Below are 21,606 nucleotides of genomic sequence, written 5' to 3' on the forward strand. Positions count from 1 at the left end.
AGTTGAGAGTAAAAGAGAGAGAGAGAGAGAGAGAACTAAAGGAAGGAAAGCAGAACAGGATGAGGATAAGGATGAGGATGACGAGAAGAGGAGGAGAATGGATGAAAAAAGGGCAGCAGCTCTCGCGTGACTACGTTCGAGCGTCCGACACGTAGGTACACGAGGCCTGTCCGTGTTTATCAGCCATCACCCTCGGCAAACCGCGTGGCGGAAACGGCAGCCGTACGATTCTTCCGAGCCGATGCATTTCGGAAGGAAAACTCGTGATCCGTCTTTCCACTTCAACCGACAGACATATATCGACGTAGATCGCAATCGCGGGACAGTTATTGAAAATTAAGGCGGCCGATCGGTTAATTAGCGAGCGATACGCTTTGACATTAAATGCCGATATGCGTGGGCAGATTACCAGTCGAAAATTATGTAAGTGTTATTTACGTAATCGCGGTCCCGAGTCAGGCCACTGGCAGAACCAGTAGTCGCGCTCCGCACCTCCGTCACTTTCTAGAGGCCGCAAAAAGGTCAATACGTTTGTCACGCGAAATTATCTCGGAGAAATCCACGAATTCGCGAATTACGCAACCCGCCGCTCGTCGTCACTTGAGAATTCGTAAGAATGCGTCCCCCGGGTAGGAAAAACGGCGACAGGCCGCACGGGTGAGGCAACATTCGCACGAAACTTCCGCGGGGAAGGACACTCAACAATAAAATCTCTCGTAGAGAGACCAAGGACTTCCTCGAAGCTCGATCTGTAACGATGGGAATTTGTCCGAGGAAACCAGCGGTAACACCTCGCTCGGAAATGGAACGAGAAGAAGAAAAGGAAGTGGCGTCGCGGGAGGGCAGGAGGAGAGAAGAAAAAAAAAAAAAAAAAACGTCACAGATTAGCACATCTTACTTATTGCTCCGTAAGAACAGCGGCGATGAGTAACGCGAGATACTACTGCCAGGTTCCTAGTACTTCGATTAATTGGCTGGTACTGTTATAAGGGACAGATAAAAGAGAGGCGAGAGAATAAGAGAACTCGACGATTTCGCGATTCGCCCGGCCGTCTGCTCGGTTAATTTATCGAGCTTGGTGAATCGAACTTGGTGTCGGCGATTGTCCCGTTGGGATAAATGAAAACTACGCCGAACGAGACAAGCTATTTATAATTATATTCCTATCCTTGTGCCGTGATTCAGACACGGTTTCTTGCGACTTCTCAGCAATGCGATAAAAAGTTCGATCGCGCTGGCGACCGACGCCTAATCGTTCCCGCGTTTATTCGCGGCCGCGAACGAGTAGCCCCGAAGGCACGACCGGGAACACCGGAGACAACGGAGTAAAAGCGATCTATCTGGCGGCGCATTAGCATAAACGGGCCGCGGCGCGCGTTGGGACGCGTGTACCGCGGCGCTCATTTCTCATGGAAAGTCGATGGATTCGCGCTTGAGTGATCTTACCACTCAATCGGTGCCTCCTCTCCCCCGTTCGCACCTCTGCTGAGTCATTCAGCGGCGGGATATCACTTATGTCACGGGCATTGTGCGCGATTCTACCGGCGCGGCGAACGTCTTCGCGTACCGCCCGGCACGGCATAATTAAATCGAGAGCGTTATAACGCGATAAATTATTTCGAGTCCTGTATTTCCGTTGAGAATTTCTTCTGATCCGGCCACCGAGAGCCCCGGGATACAACCGGCTTGTTTTCTTGGTTGCATTTTCAATCTCGCAACGACAAGTGTTCCACTCGCTCTCTGGATAGCTAACCCCGGGGACCTTCGCGCGCGATAGTTACTGCAGCTTCCATTTCCTTTTTATTTCTATTTTCCTTTGCCTTTTGCAGCTTCAGAAACGGACGGGTATCGCGTTACTCGCAATTTCCTGGTGTTCGGAGCACGCACGTGGACCAAGCGGATGATTCCTTGGGAGGGGCACGCACTTAACTGCACGGATACAACGGTTGTTTCGTTGCTGGTTGCTTCGTTTTTGGCTCATACGTGCACACATACGCGCGCACACCTGACCCCGCTTGCTCGTTGCCTCGATCTACTCTTTCGCCTCGTTAGGCAAAAAGCAATGCATGCGGTAGATATACCGGAAAATGTTGTCTGATACCCTTCCCGCCTTGTACCTTATCATATAGCAATTAAAATGGAAGTCTACCTAGCTCTCTTCAAGACACACGCGTATCAATTACAAATAGCCAACACGGGTCGGGTTAATACGTGAGCTAATTTCAGTCACGTTTATCCGCGGGTTTTCAAGTAGCCGCCGCGAATATATCACGCGGCCGTCTCGGCCGCCAAATATTATTGCTACACATAATTATTCTTTGGCGATAAATTAAAATTATACTCCAATTACGAAGGCGATCAACCAGGAAATTCGATAACGGCACCTCGCCTTGCAATTATTTATTTTCGACGCTTCTGTTACATAAAATAGAACTTTTTAATTATTTATTTTACCCCTCGCTCCTTTTTTTTTAAGAAAGGAATTTTAGATATTTAATTTCAACGCATAAATGCGATACTTGTTGCATGATTATTATTGCCCGCGGAGGGAAATGGAAGCTGCATCTTAGAGAATCGCGAGGTAGCGAAATGTGAAGACGGCGAGTGACCTCACCCGCCCTTATCCCGCAGTTACAACACCGTTCGCTCGCGAAGCCGTCGCTGATACGCTTCTGTCACGTCTTTTTGCACACCCGCGCGGATCCACACGCGGGTATATCGCGTTACTCGTAATTTCCAGCGCGCGGACCTGATGGCGAGGAAGAGATGTGCGTGCGCGAGAGCGGGAAACAACGAGCGGGCGGAAAGGCGAGAGGATACGAGGAGGGAGAGCGCGTAGGTAGCATTAGTCCGCCGATCGCGTTGCTCTTGTTGTCGGTAATGCCGCGTGGATAGCGGAATACGCGAATTCTTCAGGAAGAAAAAAGGAAGCGGGGAGGCAGATAACGAGAGAAAGAGAAAGAGGCCGATAGGCAGGCTGCCGGTACATGATGCCGATACCGCTCGGCCTGCACGAGTCGCCGCGGTGGCAGGAGCAGCGACTAGCGACCGAGCAGATGTCGGCAGAGGTGAGGGAACTGTGGGCGTCCTTGCCCCGGGGGATAGAGACGTGCAAAGCCCGGAGGAATATAGGATACGGCTGACCTCTCGAGCGTGATCAGCGCGGGTACCAATCCGGAAAGAAAAAATTTCGATATCCGAACGGAACGCGATCCCGCTATCGAAAAGCCTAACGTGTCAACTTGGTTTCTTTCCGACGGGTGCGGATATTTAAAGCAGCCTTGATCCGCATTTACCGCGTTACGCGTTTCCACAACATTTACGAAAGAATTTGCAGTAACTTGAATTATTATTCAAATGTTTGAAAGCAGAAATGTAATAAAATCAAGCATGCTCGTTACGGGGATTGCGTATCGCAGAAGCAATGATATAGGTCTCCAAGAATAATCTGAATTATTTATATTGACCTGCGCCTCGGAGAAAGTGTGACGCCCGCGGTTCGTCTTTCTACGTGGAAGACTCGCTGATGCAGGTGTATCTTCCGGTAAAGAAGAATCGGTAGGGAGAGAAAAAGAGAGAACGAACCAGTCGGCTACCAGATATCCCAGGTCAGGGCTGCCCGCGAGCTACAATTTGGCATTTCTCTTGAATCTCGCCGAGCGCAATTTGCTTAGCTCTACCTGGTCAAGGAATCCGGTCCACCGAAGAGATCGATCGCTGATCAATGCAAAGCGAAGCGGACAGAGCACGCGATGGCGAAAGTAGATAATTATACAATCAACACTTAATGAGGCACAGACGCGAGCCTATTAATTTTAAGGTGCACACGTGGGACCGTAGAATTTTAATTCGCAAATAATTCACGACGATAAATTCTGCGAAGCATCTTTTCGACAATTAAACGGGAATTAAATTACAAATTAAACGACGCCTAAAAGATAAGCTTGACATATCGAGAAAAAAAAAACGTAAAAAAGAAGAAAAAGGTTTCATTGTATTTTAAACGTAAGGCAGCGTCTCGACTCGCTGGGAAATTATTTATCAAAAGAATTTTAGCCGACGCGACGGAGAGCTTAATGCAACTAATGGGATCAACGGTACATGTGCGCGACCAGTACGCGTACTGCGTAATCTATAATACTACGCGCCGATATGGCGCCCGTGCAATTTTATTATCGACTATGTTAAGCGCTCGATTCCCGACGAACCTTCTTCCGGGCTTTAAGGCCGGCTGTTATGCCTGCCGCGCCTTTACGTAGCGGATGCGGCCCGTTCCCGTTTCTAGAGTCCGGTTGCCGGGGGACCGTGCACGAGATATGCAATCTCTGCCTTATCGTTCCCCCGCCGGTCGCTCTGAAATTCCAACCGCGCTTGATCTCTGATCCTCCCGATCACGACGATGATCTTCGATGGTGTTTCGGGCGATCGAGTTCTGTCCGCGCGATAACGAATCGGCGAGTGACGGCGCTTCCGCGATGCCATCCTTCGCGCGCAGAAACGCGCGCGGGCACATTTGGACGCGTTTATTACACGATATCATTTTTAATCATCACCGGTACCGGATTTGCCTGTCGCCTGTCAGAATTGCGCGCAGTCTCGTAACGGTACGACTAATTAATATCTCTCTCTCTCTCTCTCCCTCTGTGCAGCGCGAGCTGCACGTGTAATTTAGCCACGTTACGGCGCGAAGCGAAATCGGCGAGATCGCGGCTGATTCCGCGAGATCGGTCGACGTTACGCGTTATAATCGGGAGATCGAGCATCAGCCTGGAAGGTCATCTTGCGTAGCCTGAACAGAAAGGAGTACGCATCGTTATATTCTCGGCAGCGTTTATTTGTTACTCTATTCGCGGAGATCCGAGATAACACGAGGGTGTTGGTTCGCATTACACGTGCACGCGGTTATTACGGTCCGGAGTAAATTCGCGTCACATCTCGATTCACCTTTCGCGCCGAGACTTCCGCATGAAATAAATACGAAGGCTAAAGGTGCTCCGAAAAAAATATCCAGGCGTACGTCGGAAACTCGAAGAGGCATTTCCGGTGAGAGATTTACGTTTATTGAATTTTTTAACGCGACGAAGCACCGTCAAAGTCTGCGGAATCGAAATTGATTGTTAACGTTGGCAACGTTAGATCTAGTCTCTTTAATACCACCGCGTTATCGAAACGTAACCGTCGTAATACTGCGTAAATGTGAATTGCAAAGGTCTACGAGGCGGTAACACGTCCGTCAAGATGAATTATGAGATGAAATATCACGAAGAGTGTCTCGCGAGGATTATCGTTCTGAACGATCGTTCCCCATCTAATTGTTCGCGCTGCAACATCGCGTTTTGAGGAAGTCCACAGTCCAGGAAGGTGTAGCCCGAGGTCCGCGATAAGAAGCAGCAACAACTCGTGAAGGTCTCGGGACCTTAGGGACAACGGTTCTTAGAAGTGCAAGAGAGCTGTAATCGTTCCCCCGGCGGCGGCAGCAGTATACGAATCACTGTCGGCAGAAAAGTAGCAGCCCGCGGGCTCCATAATTTCCGTAAATACACAGTGAAAATACCGCGCGTCTCCGCGCCGCCATTCGCCGCGTCTCGCTTCTTTATCGGGCCGAGGAGGAAGCCGAGGAAGAAGAAGAAGAAGCCTCAATAGATCCGCCCCGCGCGCAATTGCCGGTCGATTGGAGTCAAAAGCGTGCGCAAACACTCGTTGTATCGCGCGGTTTCAGGGTGTACCTTCATGCGGTAGGTATCTCTGAGCTTTCAGCGTGCACTTTTCGAATAACTCTCTTTTACTTTCTCGATCTTAAGGATTTAAAGTATTAGTTTGCCAGGAAGTGGAAGTAGTTTAAGTGTTATCGCTCGCAAGAATTAAATTTCGAAGGAAGCTTTGAAGCTTTTTTTAAATAAATGTGATTTAAATATAGACCTAATCTAAAAACTTAATTATAGAAACCGGCCAACGTCAAACATGATAAGATTGAAAAAAAAAGTTATAATTACAATATTTCTAACGAAATATACGGAAGCCGGGCTTTCGTTTTAATTCCTAGCACCTCGACGAACTCCCGTAATTCTCGAATTGCGCACGTCGGCAGTCGACGTCGGTACGATAATTTATTCGGAATGAGATCAAAGTTGGTAAACGCGCGGCGCAAAGTCGTGAGGTCCGATCGGTGACCCAGCCATATGACTTTCTGGTCCGCGTGCCGGCTCCGCAGACCGAGAAATCGTTTCTCGGATCAGCAGTGCTGTAAGAGGCGCGACGAGAGCTACGAGCTACCACGGACACGTGGATTCGTTCCTACCGCCCGTCGTTGTGAATGAGAAGTTTATCGCGCTCCTTGGCGAAAGGTAGAACGCGAAGTCGCTCTATAATGTCTAGCTACATAAAAAAAAAAAAAAAGAACCTCTTTTGTACGCGTAATATCAATATAATGACAAAATTAAACTATTTTCGCTTTTCAAATATTAATAATTTTCAAATATTTTTAAAAGCATCATTGATTGACATACGATATATTATTCGTAATAGCGAACCGTGTCGCGCCGATCGACGCGCGCAAATCGTCGTCGATTCATCCACGTGTCGTTCAATCTTGAAGGCTTTTCAGCATTAATGCTAACGCGAAATTAAGCGCTTCCCGTGCATAGGATTTCTCATTAATGGACGACGGTGTTGTTATGTCGTTACACGTTGAATACATTTGCCTTTTGCGACTCTCGACGTCGGATTGCGAGGCCAGCAGTCGGGACGGACTCGCGGTATTCTTTTCGAGCTACTGGACTAATGACGCGAGCGTATAGGGAGATCGTCGTCAAATCACGCGGTCAACTACCGGAAGTAAAACGTCGACGGTGTAAGTCGAAAATCAAGGTTCGCCCACCCGAAAATGTTAGGCATCAACGAACGTCATTACGGCGTCATTACGAACGCCAGGAAATCCGTGAGACGAGAAATCTAAACTCGAAATCTACAAACTGGTTTGGCGGCGCCCCGCGTAGGCGTAAGTGCCCTCTGACCCTTAATTTAGCTTCTTCATCAATCTGGAAGCTCGATAGCGAAGCGATCCCTTGGCACACGGCTACCATATCGCGCTCAATTTAACGGTGCTCGCAGCATCGAAGGTCGAATTTATCGCGACTATCACTGATTTTATTACCCGGCAGCAATAAATATAAAACGTTATACCTCACATACCGCGAATTATTCCGTACTGTTAACTAATTACGCGAGCGAATAATTATTTCAGCCAACCGCGCTGATAATTCGAGATAATTATTGATCTGTCTGAGCCGCTAATTAAATCAATAATTATTCTGCCTTTCTGAATATTCCAGCCTAACGATTCTTACTGTTAATACAATAGCAACGACGACACGTTTGATATAATAAACTCGTCTCTGAATATTACGCACGGCGGTGCCAGTTTTATTTGTCGGTGCGATCATATTAGCGTAATCGTTTATACGACGACAATACCGAACTGTACGAGAGAGGGTGTATCGTGATCGGTGGCGAAGCGAGGGTTCAAAGTTCAACTAATGGTATCGATGTAAGCAGGTACTTCATAAAAGATCGAGCCGCAAAATACTCCGCAACGTGCGACGACCGTATAATACTCGCACATTCACGTGGAATCGTAACTTTGCAGTATTATACGTATCTCGCGCGTGCACGGGTTATCGCGAATCGACCCGCTATATTGCCATTACTTTCCTCTCCGTTTTGCGGCCTAACCCGGCGAATTCTAAGCGGATGCACGCGCCTGGTTGCACGCTCAAGCGCGTCCTTAAACTTGCACGCGCGACGTAATGCTAACGTTTTACGTCCGCCGTGTAAGACGGCGCGAATTTCGCACATCGCATCAAGCGACATGTAATCACCTCACGAGAATGCATATTTTCGCATTTTTAATTGAAAATACGTGGGGCATAAAATAAATCTGACAAAATAATATTTAAAACGAATCTCGTTATTGAAAATTGATGTGTCAAGATAATTTTTTTTTTTTTTTTTTTTTTTTTTGCATACTTTGCGATCTACTCTATATGTTTTAAGTCGTAACATTCTGTAACCTCTCTCACGGTGCGTGATCGAGCCTGAAAGATAGGGCAGTAAGAGAGCTCTGGGGAGGAAGACCGTAATGAAATCGGCTCGCATCTGAAACACATCTATCGCGAGGAACTCGGGGGAACGTAGCAGCAACGAGGCGACGTGGGATCGTCCTTGTCTGCGCTCCCGCGGCACCCATTGTTCGCGCCGACGACTCCGCTTTGCTCGTCGCCAGCGCGAGCAAACATGCATGTGCGCGAGGATCAAGAAAGTAGTCCGCTTTGCTCGGTGGATTGTTTCATCGCGCCGCATTGAATCGAGCTTCGCTCCGAGTAACCCAGAAAGAAAGTGAATTTCAGCAGTTCGCGATTGCGGCGGAGAGCAAGCGTGAATGTCTTAATGCCTTGCCGCAAAGGCAAGCTAATTTGTAATTAAAACTTTACACGAAATTTTAGATTCTCGGTCGTTAAAATGTTTTACCGAGACGAGTAACGCGAGAGATTTGAAAAAATTATCTGAGATATATTTATTCTTATCGCTTTTATTGTAGTATGAGATTTCGTGCAAATGCAAGTAAATTTATTGTGGCAAAAGAAATAGAAATTCCGCCGCAAAAACGACATCCACTTGTTGCGTAAGCCGGTGAACGGATTTATTGGCCGAGAGGGAGATGAAACACCGACTTCGATTTATCCTTTGCGGGTTGTTCAATATCGAAACAATAGCCTTCGGAAATCACGAATGCAATTCTGGCCGGGTGTCGATCAAAAACGTGTGCGTAGCTACCGTCCTTTTTTTGGCACACTCAATTCCATTAAACCTTCGTAGTTTTTTTATTTCTTTTTTTTTTTTACCGATCAAAGCGAGAGTTTCAATATAAAAAAAAAATTTGAAAACTATATATGTGTATTATTATCTTTAGCTTGGTTCATATTTAAATTAAATTTTAGATAAAAATTAAGATTTAAATGAGAAAAATAGAAAAAGTAAAAAAGAAAGAGAGAGAGAAACAGGAATATTTGTGAAGAACTAAAAACAATGTGCAATACTTTCTCATGAGTCGAATAATTTTCCCTCGCACGTGCACACTTCGCGCTTGGGCATGAGCAATCATCGCAATCATCATATAATAAACACGTATGCGCAACTTTATCTCAGGCGTTATCGCGCGACATCGATTTCACAAGATGTTCCCAAGGCGAGGAACATAATTGCGCATCTTTTTTTTCGCAACCGTTCATGCTTAAAAAAAAAAAGAGAGATAAAAAAAAGGAAGCGCGGATTTCGACTATGCGAAATTCAAATGTACAACGTCATTTAAAACCAACAATTAAATTCACGCGATTCGCAAATCAGTACGAAGCAACTCGATGAACCTTCTACGTTTCGCGTTTCAACGCCTCGCGTGTTATAACCGTGTCACGAGATCGCGGGCGATATTTTCTTTCGCGGTTGCCAAAGAAGTGCGGACGAAGGTCCCGTCGTTATGGTCTTAAACAAAAGGGACATTAAGCGCTGGTGCAACACCGTCGATTCCCCCCTCGCCGTTCCTCGCCTTGCAGTTTCTCAGGCGGCGAGGAGAACGAGGGGAGAAGAATGAAGACCGTGCCGAACTGAGGCAGCCGCCGCGCTGCCGCGATGGGAACCGCGAGATAGCTCTGCCCACATTGATTTTCAAGAACGCCAAATTGCAGGAAGCAAGAGGTCAGATCGACCCGCCACGGCGGCGCAGGCCGTGGGGAACCGGCCGAAGATACAACGGCCAAGGTGGACGCACCTGTACACCTGCGAGCGACTCGTCCACTGACCTCGCCGATCGTCGAATACAACGTTTCCGGAAACTAATGAAGTCCGGCCATACCGAAACTGTCACCGCTAAGACAGCCTAGCACGATCTAAGAAAATCATTACTCTACCCTTCTACAAAATTTTTGTACAAAAATACTGGCCCGTTTTAAAAATAAAAGCTACATTTTTAATTAGCCGCCGAGGTATTTATGTGAATATTTTAGTCGCTCGATTGATGCCAGGAATCGAATTGGGGGTTTTAAATAAGAGGGATGAAAGAAAAAAAGAGGCGTAATAAATTGCGCACATTGTGTAGCGAAAGTGGTATTATACGTTCGCCCTAACCGCGGGTAGTTTGCGGAACGCGTGCTACCACCAAACCAACCGTCTAATTGCGTTAACCGGCGCAAATGGCAACCGCGATACGAGTGACACCGATTTACTGGACGTCGATGGCGATAGAATCTTGTGGATTTAATGAAACACACGGCGCTTACCCGGAGCAGATACGAATGTCCTAGTCACGCTTTCGCTATCGCGCCTGACCGATCGCGTTCATAATTGAAAATTACGATCGACAATTTTGTTACAGTCTGATAATGCCGTGTGTAAGAATTACGGGGGCGTTGTTTTGCTTTTCGCGTTTTTGACATTGAACCGCCGCGCCGGCAGCACAGAAACCGAAAGCGTTTTCACTTGACCCGCATCTTCAAAAACAATAGACACCTCCCGCGATCTACAATCAGCACCATTTCATTTCGCAATTACTTGAGCGAGGCGTTTCCCGGCCGCATCAACACGCGTTTCGCATACAATGCTGCCACAATGGTACCGGCGGGCTGTTCTTATGAAACGTGAGCGACGATTACGAGAGCCGACGAACGGTTAATCATCCATTTCGCTTTTCATTACCTCGCCGATCTAACTTGCCGGATAAAATTACGGAGCCAACAGGAGCGTTAACAGTCGTAAATAAATGCGCCGCGCTATTACATCGCGCGGTGACGGAAAAGCGAGAGACGCCGGAGAAAGGGACCGCAAGGGATAAACGTGCAGGGGGCACGCACACACACGTGCGTGCACACGCGTGCTGCTCCGGCTTGGGAACTCGACACGGAGCACGTCCTTGACCGGGTCTATCGTGTGACCGATCTCCAGGCTCATCACAATGCCTCCCCTTCACCATGCCCGCCTCCGACGCGACCCTCTTCTTGAGGCCTCCCCTCCACCCCCCGCTTAACCGCGCGCGCTTCGCGCCGACCACTTTGTCTCCGTTTGAACGCAACCCCGTCGCAATGCACGCACGCATGCGAGCACGCACACAGACGCGCGGCACAACGCTGTCCCGGCGAACAATGCGAGATCTAGCACGTTTGCCGTTTTTCGCGACCATTGTTCGCGCGGTATTAATTACCTGCGACGCGCAATACGGGCGAAATAATAAATTTTCGCCGCGGCCTCGCGGAGTGGACTTTGAGCAACGACTTTGGCCGCTGGCTTTTTAGACACTTCCTCGCGGACATCCCCCCTTTATCCCCGCCGTTTCAGAGATCCATTACGTACCGTCGACTTCTGTATCCCGGGCGTCGTCGTAAAATGTTTCCCGGAAAGGAGATTGCGCGCGGTATTAAAGAATCACGGGTGGGACGAGGTTCATTTTCCACCGGCGAAATTGCGCCCGCTGTACGGCGAAAATGTCGCTTCGATTGTCGCCAATGAAGAAATTAACCGTTCAAGTATTTCGGTGCGCGTAAAAATTAGTAGTAATTAAACTTTGTAATCAACAGCTAACGCGATGTTTTCTAAGTCAAGTAATAAAAAAAAAATTCAAATAATTACGACTTTTTTCTTTTCTTTTTATCTTGCCGCGCGATGAGAACCCCTGTTCATAGTTAAAATAGTGGGAGTAGACTGGGAGTAGTATAGTCTTCAGTCGACATGCGGCGAGGGGGAGGGTGGGCTGAGACAATGGAGCATTAAAGCTATGGCGTGGTTTTCTAGACAGGAAATTACAGGGATCACGCGGAGATTGACAGAAAAACGGCTCCGGCGAGCTTGTAGATAGCGAGCGCACGATACACCCCCGATTCTGTTTCTCTCTTCTGATACACGTAAGAGTCACCCTTTCTCTCGATACTCTCTACCTTCGTAATCTCCGCGGCTGTTAATTCGAAAACAGTCTTCGGCGAAAAAGCGATGTATACTTAAACGACAGCACGATTAATAGCAGGACGTACAATGGGAAAATAAAAAAATGATGAACGTGTGTGTTCTTAATAGGCGCCGATCTCGGTTATTACGTCGATTTCGCCGTAACTACCTCAAGCGAGCCCGTACCTCCGCGAGTGGTAACGTCTCAATAATCTCACGGGCGGTGAGGGGAGGAAGGGAGGAAGATTTCCCGTGCATGCGTGATTTACGGCGCACTTCATTATCACCAATCGAACCGGCCGATAAACGCGCATCGCGAGCCATCGCGCACTCTATCATTCGGCCGAGAGGAAATAAAGTATCCCGGCCGGGCCGCGGGAAGAGAAACGGAGACGGTGTTTGCGTCATCGAGCGCAGGTGCGCCTGGCAAACGCTATTTCTGAACCAGGAACCGCGCAACCAGTTTGCAAGGTAGTTTGAAAACCGAGTTCCTCCTGACCGGTGCTATCGCCTCGGCGGACACACAAAAAAAAAAAAAAAAAGAAAAAAGAACGACAATGGGGATGGCACAAGGAAGATACCCGTGCCGCGAAACAATGTCGCGATGATACCGTTATATTTCCTTTTGCTCTTCGTGTCAAGACTACCGCGGTTATCGACACCGTCGAGCTTGAAGACTAATTAGTACAGCATGGTTTTTCGTTTTTAATACAGTTCGCTTTTTACGCTCAGGTATTTACGGTTGCGTCGTCAATTTATTTCACGCTTACGTACACGTGGAGAATGTTTATGGTTACGAGGAGGGAAGGTCGGAGTCCGGGATGGGTACGCGAACACCTTAAACGTGCCCGAAGTATCTAAACAGCGAGCCACGCCGTTCCCTAGCGCAATATAATCGCATGACAGATATCTCGAACGATACGGCGGACACACAGCGCGAGCTATCCGGCCGCGATCGCTGCGCTTGATTCCCGAGGATTCTTAACGCTGCCTAACTCCTTACACGAGAGAGACGCCGATGACGTACGGCGTCGTGGCTATCCATTACCGAGGGAACGATAAATTCGCCCCGGCCGCGGCCGGGGTTGACCGGGTGAACCAACCAAGTGCGGCGTGTCGTACCGCGCGCTCGATCCTGCCGGGTGGTGGGTCTCCCGGTTAATAAAGAGAGTAAAGAGAGTGCCGGGGGAGAGGAGAGCGAGGGGCGTGCAGGGGAGTAAGCAGAGGGGATCAAGCGGGATATTGGCAACATTAAGTATAAATGCAACCTACCGAGATTTATGCTCGTCGAGGAGAGAAGAGAGCGCCGGCGAGAAGAAGAAGAGGGAGTAGGAAAGGGAGGATGAGTACAGAAGGGATGAGGTCGCCGCAAGGCGTAGCGGAGGACCACACGGAGAGCCGGGTCCGCTCGTGGCTCGTGGGGGGCCCTTACTTCGACTTTCCTCCGAGTCCCTTCGCGGGCCGTTACTCTATCCTTCTCACTCCGCCTTCTTACCTCCCTTTCTTTGCATAACTGCGATTTGCCGCGATGTCGATAGGAAGGTAATGAAAGGGAGATATCGCGGCAGCGTTCAGGATTAAAAGAAAAAGAAACTGATTCGCCAGAAAGTTATGAAACCGTTGCTCATAAGTGAACTGATAAAAGAAATAATTTTTTTTTTTTTATAATAAATTTGCCGAGCAAATTTCAAGGCTGCTTCTTTTTATTCGCGATATCTATAACTATAAACATAACGGACAGCACTCCGTTGTAAAACCGTATTCTTACAACGCCGCGAAACTCAGGTATTTCCCTCGAACGTTGCAAACGTAAATGAGGTACCCAACGAGCGGTAACATGTAGATTAACTTCGGTCGCTCGTTCGAACTCGATAGACAATATCAACGAGTGGAAAGAGGAAAGGATGGAAATATAATATCGCTCGTTATGTCGGTAGCCATAAAGATAACCTGCCACTCTCGCATACGTAACGTATAACGTTATGCAATCATTATGGACGTCGTGTCTAATGGTCCTCGCTCGGGCCTGACGACAGCGTTGAGAAAAAGCGAATCCGATCGTTACCACCGGCGAAAACCGGTCCTCACAATAATACCACGGTTCAATTTCAATCCGCCTTGTAAACGACCGAACTATCCGGTATTTAGTCGATAAAATTACACGCGGTATTTGGCCAATTGAAAAGGATATAGACAAAAAAAAAAAAAATGTAACGAGTTATCGGCGTGCACCGAACGCCATTTAGAATGCAACCATCTTCCCCCTCGACCCGAGACACGTCGTCGATCTCGGTCGCCTCGGAATTGCCGCGCGGCCGGAAGCGTACGGATTTTTCGCGAGCAGAAGTAATGAGGCGTGCCAGTTCGGTCGCGATGATAGATACCGCGGTATTCCGATACACGCCGGTACCGACGGTTTCGAGCACCCGGCGTACGCTCGTTACGCGGCCTGCAAAAGTAATCCGCGAACATTGACGCGCGTTCGTTACGGGCGCGCGGGCATACCGGCGCGAGGAACAAATTGAGCGATTCACATGGGGACAGGGCCCGCGATATTAATGCCGATCGCTGTCGGAGGGAAGCGATTCGTTAGCTCAAAGCCCGTTATCGAGCCCGGTCGCTTCCTCAATATAATTGAATTAATAGAATTGAGACGCTGGCACTCGCGCTCTCCCTCCACCCTTCGAGAGATACATCAGGATCTGGATGAGCGAGCCCCGCCGAGTGATACACTATATCTGCGATACGGGAATTCAGTTAGATATCCTATAACGCTATTTCCCTGTCCACAAATTAACGCACGCCAGGGCCACCTGCCTTCCGATAGGCGGATGCGGAAGCGAACAGCGAGATTCATACGAGATTCATGCGAGATTCATACGAGAGACTCGTTTCCCCGCAATCGAGCACGATCCCAGGATACACTTGCACCGGCGTGCCGCTCTGATACCGTATCGCGAATTGACGCATTTGTTAGCGTGCGCGCAGCGAACTTCTGAACATCTGCAGTCATTTAATGGCCGTATCATCGTGATTTTATTTCAATCGCACCGGGGATACTTATATATATCATTGACACGTGCAACGAGCTTCCGTCGAAGGCGCGCGGTGATTAAGATTTTTCGAAGGCTCTCACATCCTACAATATACTTTAGAAAATATCTCGCGATTCTTAGAAAGCATATTTAATTTATAAAAGTTCTACTTTGCAAAGTAGATTTAATATACCCTCCCGAATGCGCAACAAATGTAAAAAAAAGATGTTCTCGCTCACCGGTTCGATGCGCAGCGACGGAGTTATGCAGCAAGCAGCTAATGATGACTCTGTAATATAAAAAAAAATATTTCAAATGAAGGAGCGTTCTGAAAAATTTTTTACAAAAATAAATAATAAAAAAAATTAAATAAAAAATTAATCTTACCTTAACGTTGCTCCGTCGAAGCCCGACGCCCTTCCTGGACCTCCTCCTCCTCTCAGAACGTCTCGAATGGTCCGGATTATCTTCTCACTCATAAGACACTCACGAAATACGGACGAGAATCACTAACGACGATCGCCCGACATTGAGACACTCGCGGGGCAACCCGACGACCGATGCCCGCTCGCCCGACGACGACGACGAGGTTAGAAAAAGTCTGGTCACTTCCTCTGGTGAATCTCGACCTAAACAGATAATAGTCCAACTAAATAAGAGTCTGGGAATCTCGATCCCACACGGGAGATTCACTCTACAACGTAAAACCGAGCAAGCAACGTGTACTACGAAAATGCGCAGATCGAAAACGAGGAACGAAATTGTTACCGCAATCCGAAGTGTTCTCTGCGACATACGCTATCCAGAGACACTTCCCACGTTATGAGAATTTATTACAGCATCTAATTCGCGACGTCCGATAGTTACATGCACCGAATATAACTCATTTTTCGGCGTACGCCGTTCCACGTGCTGCCCGCTGGCTGTCCGACCTTCAACTAACGACGGCAGGCGACGAGTCTTACGCGGGCCGCGCGGCACGTACGCCGCTCGACCGAGTAAACGATGTTTGTTTATCTCACCCACATTTGCGTATCTGAACGCGTTGCAAAGGATTTTTTTATCGAATATAATATTTAAATACATCACGAATCTAAGACCGATGGATTAGCCGCGGTTCTGTCGTTCAAATGAATGATTTAGATTTTACTTAATCGATCTAAGAACTCAAATAAAATTATACGCGCTATAACTTGAGAGACGAACGATTGAAATAATGACGGTAGATTAATGCGGCGATTTTTTATCATTAAAATTAAGAAGCGCGATGAACGATAGTTCGTTGTATTAATTTGTACATTTGTGGCGTTACTCACTTCGACCGGATTGTTCTGGATCTCGACGCGAAAAATTGGCTGCGATGTAAAGCGAAGTCCTCTGGACTTTTCGGTCCATTCTCGCCGGCGAAATAAACGGCGTCGAGACGTGCGTCAAGCAGCGAATGATAGGATCTTCTGTCGCTCCGTCGAGCACCGAATACGATCGCTGATGGTCGCGGGTGAGGCGCGGTGAGGAGAGAGAAAATTGCGACGACCGTCTTTACCTAGAAATATTAATTGAATGTTAAAATAAAATCAAACATTAATGCAATCAGTAAAATCAAACGAATAAAGTTACACACCAAAGACTTCTACTCGATTAATCGAACAACTCTCGTGAAGCAAACGGCCGGCGATCGACGCCCGGCTGACTATAGCGAGGTTAAGTTGTTCCTCCGTTCAATCTTTCTTTACCTTTACAAGAGAAAAGTTTCGCATGAATAAGATCTCGGGGATATCAAGCCCACGCAGGGGAATTACTTTACAATCTAAAATCGAATAGCCGACATACCACGAATGCGCACGTCGTATACGAGGAATGAAATTGTTACCGTAATTCAAAGTGTTCTCTGCGATGTACGCCGTCTGGAAACGCTTTCTACGTGAAATTTGCTGCCGAGTGAAATAAGTTCGCGACGCTCGACAACTTCATTCGTTGAACGTACCTTACTTTTCGGCCGCGTACGCAATCCCGGATGCTGCGTGATGTCTCTCGATTGTCTGCTAACCATTGACTGAGGAATACAGGTCCCGACGCCGAAACGCATTGCGTACGTATGTATATGTACATTATTGAAGGGCTGATATGGCCTTTTCTGCGGAGACAGCGGCTAGCGTGCGTAACCCTTTGGCGGCAGAGGCAGGGAATGAGAGAACGGGGGGAAAATCAGTCATCGGCAACCGGCCGGCGCGGTACATATGTACGACACATATGAAACTTGACACACACGACTTTAAAGTTACGTTCGTCATATCTACCTTCGAATATTATAGCGAATGTAAATTAGATTAGCTGCGGTTTCATTGAATTAAATAAATGATAAAATGATGCATAATTCGCGTCGTACGTACGGGATTAACGAGAAAAAGATTGCGATTAAAAGGCCTAGTCGATGATTCTGCGTCGCGAGGGGAGCATTGCGCGCGGATACATGGAGCGTGAAACAAGGATTGCGGCTACAATGCAGCGAGTTGTAGCTACAGCTAGACAAGCGGCTGACATCATCCACGAAACGTAAAACAGTTTGCAGAAAACGCGTCGCGTGCACGCGTCAGACGCTAGACGGGTGCACGCCGCAATGCACTCGAGCGTGAGATGCGTTCCGCGTCGTTCCACATACACCAGCGCGCGCGGCGCACGTACACGCGCCCGCGGCGCGTGAACGTGAAGGCGAATAGATAGGGATACGGCAGGAAATGATTCGCGTTGTATCTCCTCGTCCGGCCGAACAATGCCACCGTGACTCATCCTCGTGCGCCCGCGATCCGACAGGCTACGAAATGAGGCTCTAAAATAAATCCGCGGCTTCTCCCGCGATCGTCAACTGCGCCGCAATTACGTCGCAACTACGTCGCAGCCTGCTTAATCACGGATGTAAAACAAAGAACGAGGAAAAGAAGCGTAGTTAAAAATAACAATTAAAATAAAAATTAAAAAAAAAATCCGTCTCTCGAGGTAACGGTATATCGGTACGTGTTTTGCGCGCGATCCGTTATTATTTTATAACACTTTTCGGGACGCTGTAACGTCGAGTGATGGTCGATCGCGCGAGAGGTCCTTTCAGGGCAAATTGCATCGCGCGAAACATGAGACTTTCCTCGTGGAGCCCTGGAACGTACGACGAACGTGCGTCCCGACGCGGTCCAATTTCCACCGCGCTCCTCCGATGTGGAGAATACTGGTTCGTAGTACGTGTATAGAGCGATGTAACGTCGGTGTACGTTGCCGGGGTGTAATTACGGCGCCTAATAGGGATTACGGCTCGGTCGAGGGGAATCGAACGTCGGGAGAGGGTAGCCCGATCATGATCGATACTATTGGTATCATCGCGCGGTAATTATGGGCGCGGTGCGGCGGCGGTCGCGACGAAGGGTGGCCGCGGCGGGGCCGAGGGCGGCGAGGCGAGAAAGATATCGGAGGTGATAGCGGGCGTCCAAGGATCGCGGGGGCATCGGGGGTAAAGAGCAAAGTAAAGGGTTCCTGCGGTCGGAGGCGCGCTGTTGCGGTTAAGGCCGTAACACGTCGCGTCCAACCTGGCAGCCGCTTCCTAACTACCCGAAGCGGCGTGGTTCGGATACCTGCTTGGTAGCCGAGCCGCGCATTTATAATATACGCCGTGCGGGACGTGCGCGGGGTACGGCGTCGATTATTCGCCGCCGGACACGACCGCAGAGATCTCCGGACGGTCCAAGAGCCCGGCTCGGTCCGGCCGAAGATGTCTGTCCGACGAATTCGTCGTATCGAATATCCTCGATACGCAAAAACCGCCGGCACGGGATGAGAGAAACTCCGGCTCGATTCAACGAACGTTCGCGGCGAAAAAAAAAAAACTGCGTTCCGTGCGGGCGCAATTATAACACACGCGACGCAGATATCAATCGCGATTACCGTCGCGCAACGCGGCCATGCTGTTTCTTCTTTGATCGAGCGATACAGGAATTTAATCGCGTATCGTGAGAAATAGAATAGAAAAAAGGATAAACCCGGCGTACAATTTTAATTCAAATTCTGTTGAGATTTTTAATGCGCGGAAATAATTAGTTAAATTAATGCGTTTATAATAACGTTACAGTCGCGAGAAGTATAAGTACGTAAAATGCCTCTTCTGCGAGTAAGAATTCGAAATTTACCGTATTAAAACGCCGTCTGTCACCGCAAAGTGGTGTCCGCGTCGCGAGTGTGGAAGACGATTTCATAAATCGCGACAAAAAATGCGATACACGAGGATCCCGACTAGTCCGATGCGAGTTGACGAGCGTAAGAAGGATTTTATGCGCCTCGCGCGCAATTATCATGCACAAGTTGGAATAAACGACGTACGATTACTGAGACGACCGCAGGATTCTCGGTAATTCTTAGCAAGGCGGTAGCCTACGTATAAACGTTTCGGTTGCATGTGGACGCTAGATGGTCACTCAGAATTACTCGGGAAAAAAAAAACCAAAAAAAGAAGAACTATATCGGCCTGTCACGCGGCGTGTCGGCACGTGAAATAAAACGCGACCACAAAGTCCTGTTTGCTTGTTGAATTTTTACAGGGAACGCTATCGCAGTCGCGAGATTTGACACGAAAAAAAAAAAAAAAATTGCGAGTACGTCGCGAAAAATAAATAATTCAGTCGTCGCACACACGATGCCAATGCACAATCAACGATTGCGCGTGAGCGCCTTCTTGCATGGAAATTGCAGTTAAACGGACGGTATTGTAATTTACAAAAAGGCAAAAAAGAAGAAAAAGAGAGAAAAAAAAACGAGAACAATTGCTCAATTTTCTGCGGCTTTACGCCGGCAACGTCCTTGCGATCACAATCGGGAGTGTCGGATTCGCGTTTTTCCTCCGGCGTTTCCGAGCCACCGTCCTTGCGCGTTTACGCGGATTGCAAGGAAACGCCGGGATTTCGTGCTCATTAGCGTTCGATACCCCGCGGCTGGGTCGATTTCCATCGACGGCCGATTGCAAAAGCGGCTTCGCCGGTTCATTAAGTTCGGGCAGGACCTTCGGTAATTAAAATCGAGGAAATCGGCCGCGGCGCGTGCACGCGTATCCAAACCCGCCAAGGCATAAAGTTTCAGGTAGTGAGGTGTAGTTTTTATAGCGCGCCATTAGAAATGTTCTTACCTCGCCGCGAGCGGCTATAACTCAATATCGAATTTGCGAGGTGGCGATTGCGCTCCAATTTCACCGGTCACACCGCCGTACGGTAAGATAACGGGCGGTCCATTAAGATCGCGAGCTACGATAATGGAATCCTTCGTGTGTCGATCAACTGACTTCGCGCAGCCGGTTTTTGCTAAAATGAGAAAAGCATTAGGCTTCACAGCCGCGGCGCGTAATACGGACCCCAATCAGATCACTTCGCTTTCCACTCTAATGCCTATTTGATCGCGCCTACTAACGATGCTGTCTAAATGTCAATTCCTGTCGTTTTTCGATTCTGGAAGAAAGTTTACGCTGAATTCTCGCGTTTTGCTTCTTTAATCGCGCTTCTGGCGCGATACCGTTATGACAATCTGAAGATTTAATGGGATACATTTATTGAAGCAACAAATAGTTAACGTGTTCATAAAAGGATCGATTCGCTCAAAGAGATGCAGGACCCATTTATTTGACGGTGCGTGAAGGGAAAAAATTTTGCGAACTTCCGATTCAGTCGGTGCGGTAGCAGAAATACGTTCGAGACGATTTGCTTGTTTGCGCGTGCTGAGTGAGCTGATGGAATCATTACTCATATTACGTAAGATGTTTCAGGAGCATACTTTTTTTTTTATAGCCGCACAATAAGCGGAATTATGCACGTCGTCTAAATATTTAATAACAGTTGAGTCCATCGATGCCCGCGAATTTCCTAAAACGATGACGCGCCGGCAAATATAATAAATAAAATTAATTGTAGAAAAAAATGCAAAGAAATTCATCTGAAATTAACAAGCTCGTTACTTCTCGCTGCGACCACCGCCCAATTCGCAAATTTAAAACTTTCTAAATTTCTCGCTCAACGAGTTATCAATTTTTTTCTTTCTCTTTTTTATTTTTTTTTATTCAGGCGTTTTTCCCGGTTGCAAAAATTATAAATGCGTGACGACAACCGTATGCTGCCATCTGCGACTTATCGCGAGCTGAAACGCGAAACTCGTTCGTACCTTTGGTCGAGGCCCGGTCGAGCTCGGTGGGTAAGAGCACTGAGCGAAGCCGACGTCGTTCCCGAGAGCCGGATCGGGTCCAGGGCGATTCAGCGCGACAATTAATAACGGGACGACGCCGATTTAATAACGCACCGCGGTTAAGGTCCCAAGGTGCAGCGGGGGCGGAAGGGCGAAATGGAGCGGGGGGGATGTAGATGAATCGAGCGGTCGCGCTGGATATCGGCGCTATTAATAATGCCAATTAAAACAAGCCGCGTTCCGTTGACAGATTGACGGGGGTGTTTTCTTCCGAGCCACATCCTGCCGTCGCGGGATAAGTTACCTGCCCCGAGAGAAAAAGGAAAGAGGCCGAGACATTATTAATCTCCCTTCGAGGCCGCGCAATTCTGACCCTTCCTTCGTC

At 48.2% G+C, this 21,606-nt stretch overlaps 1 protein-coding gene and 1 long non-coding RNA gene across 3 annotated transcripts in view; one reads left to right on the forward strand and one right to left on the reverse strand.

Annotated features, from left to right (window-relative positions):
* The window catches only part of LOC139109525 (uncharacterized), a 122,718-nt gene extending 106,885 nt beyond the window's left edge, over positions 1-15,833 (reverse strand). Inside the window, exon 1 of the long non-coding RNA XR_011546842.1 lies at positions 15,260-15,833. This is a non-coding gene — a long non-coding RNA (uncharacterized lncRNA). The remainder of the gene's footprint in view (positions 1-15,259) is intronic.
* Positions 1-21,606, forward strand: part of Sv (paired box protein shaven) — a 91,126-nt gene that overhangs the window by 28,353 nt on the left and 41,167 nt on the right. The window lies entirely within an intron of this gene.

Source organism: Cardiocondyla obscurior, linkage group LG18, assembly GCF_019399895.1.
Source record: "Cardiocondyla obscurior isolate alpha-2009 linkage group LG18, Cobs3.1, whole genome shotgun sequence".
Lineage (NCBI taxonomy): Eukaryota > Metazoa > Arthropoda > Insecta > Hymenoptera > Formicidae > Cardiocondyla > Cardiocondyla obscurior.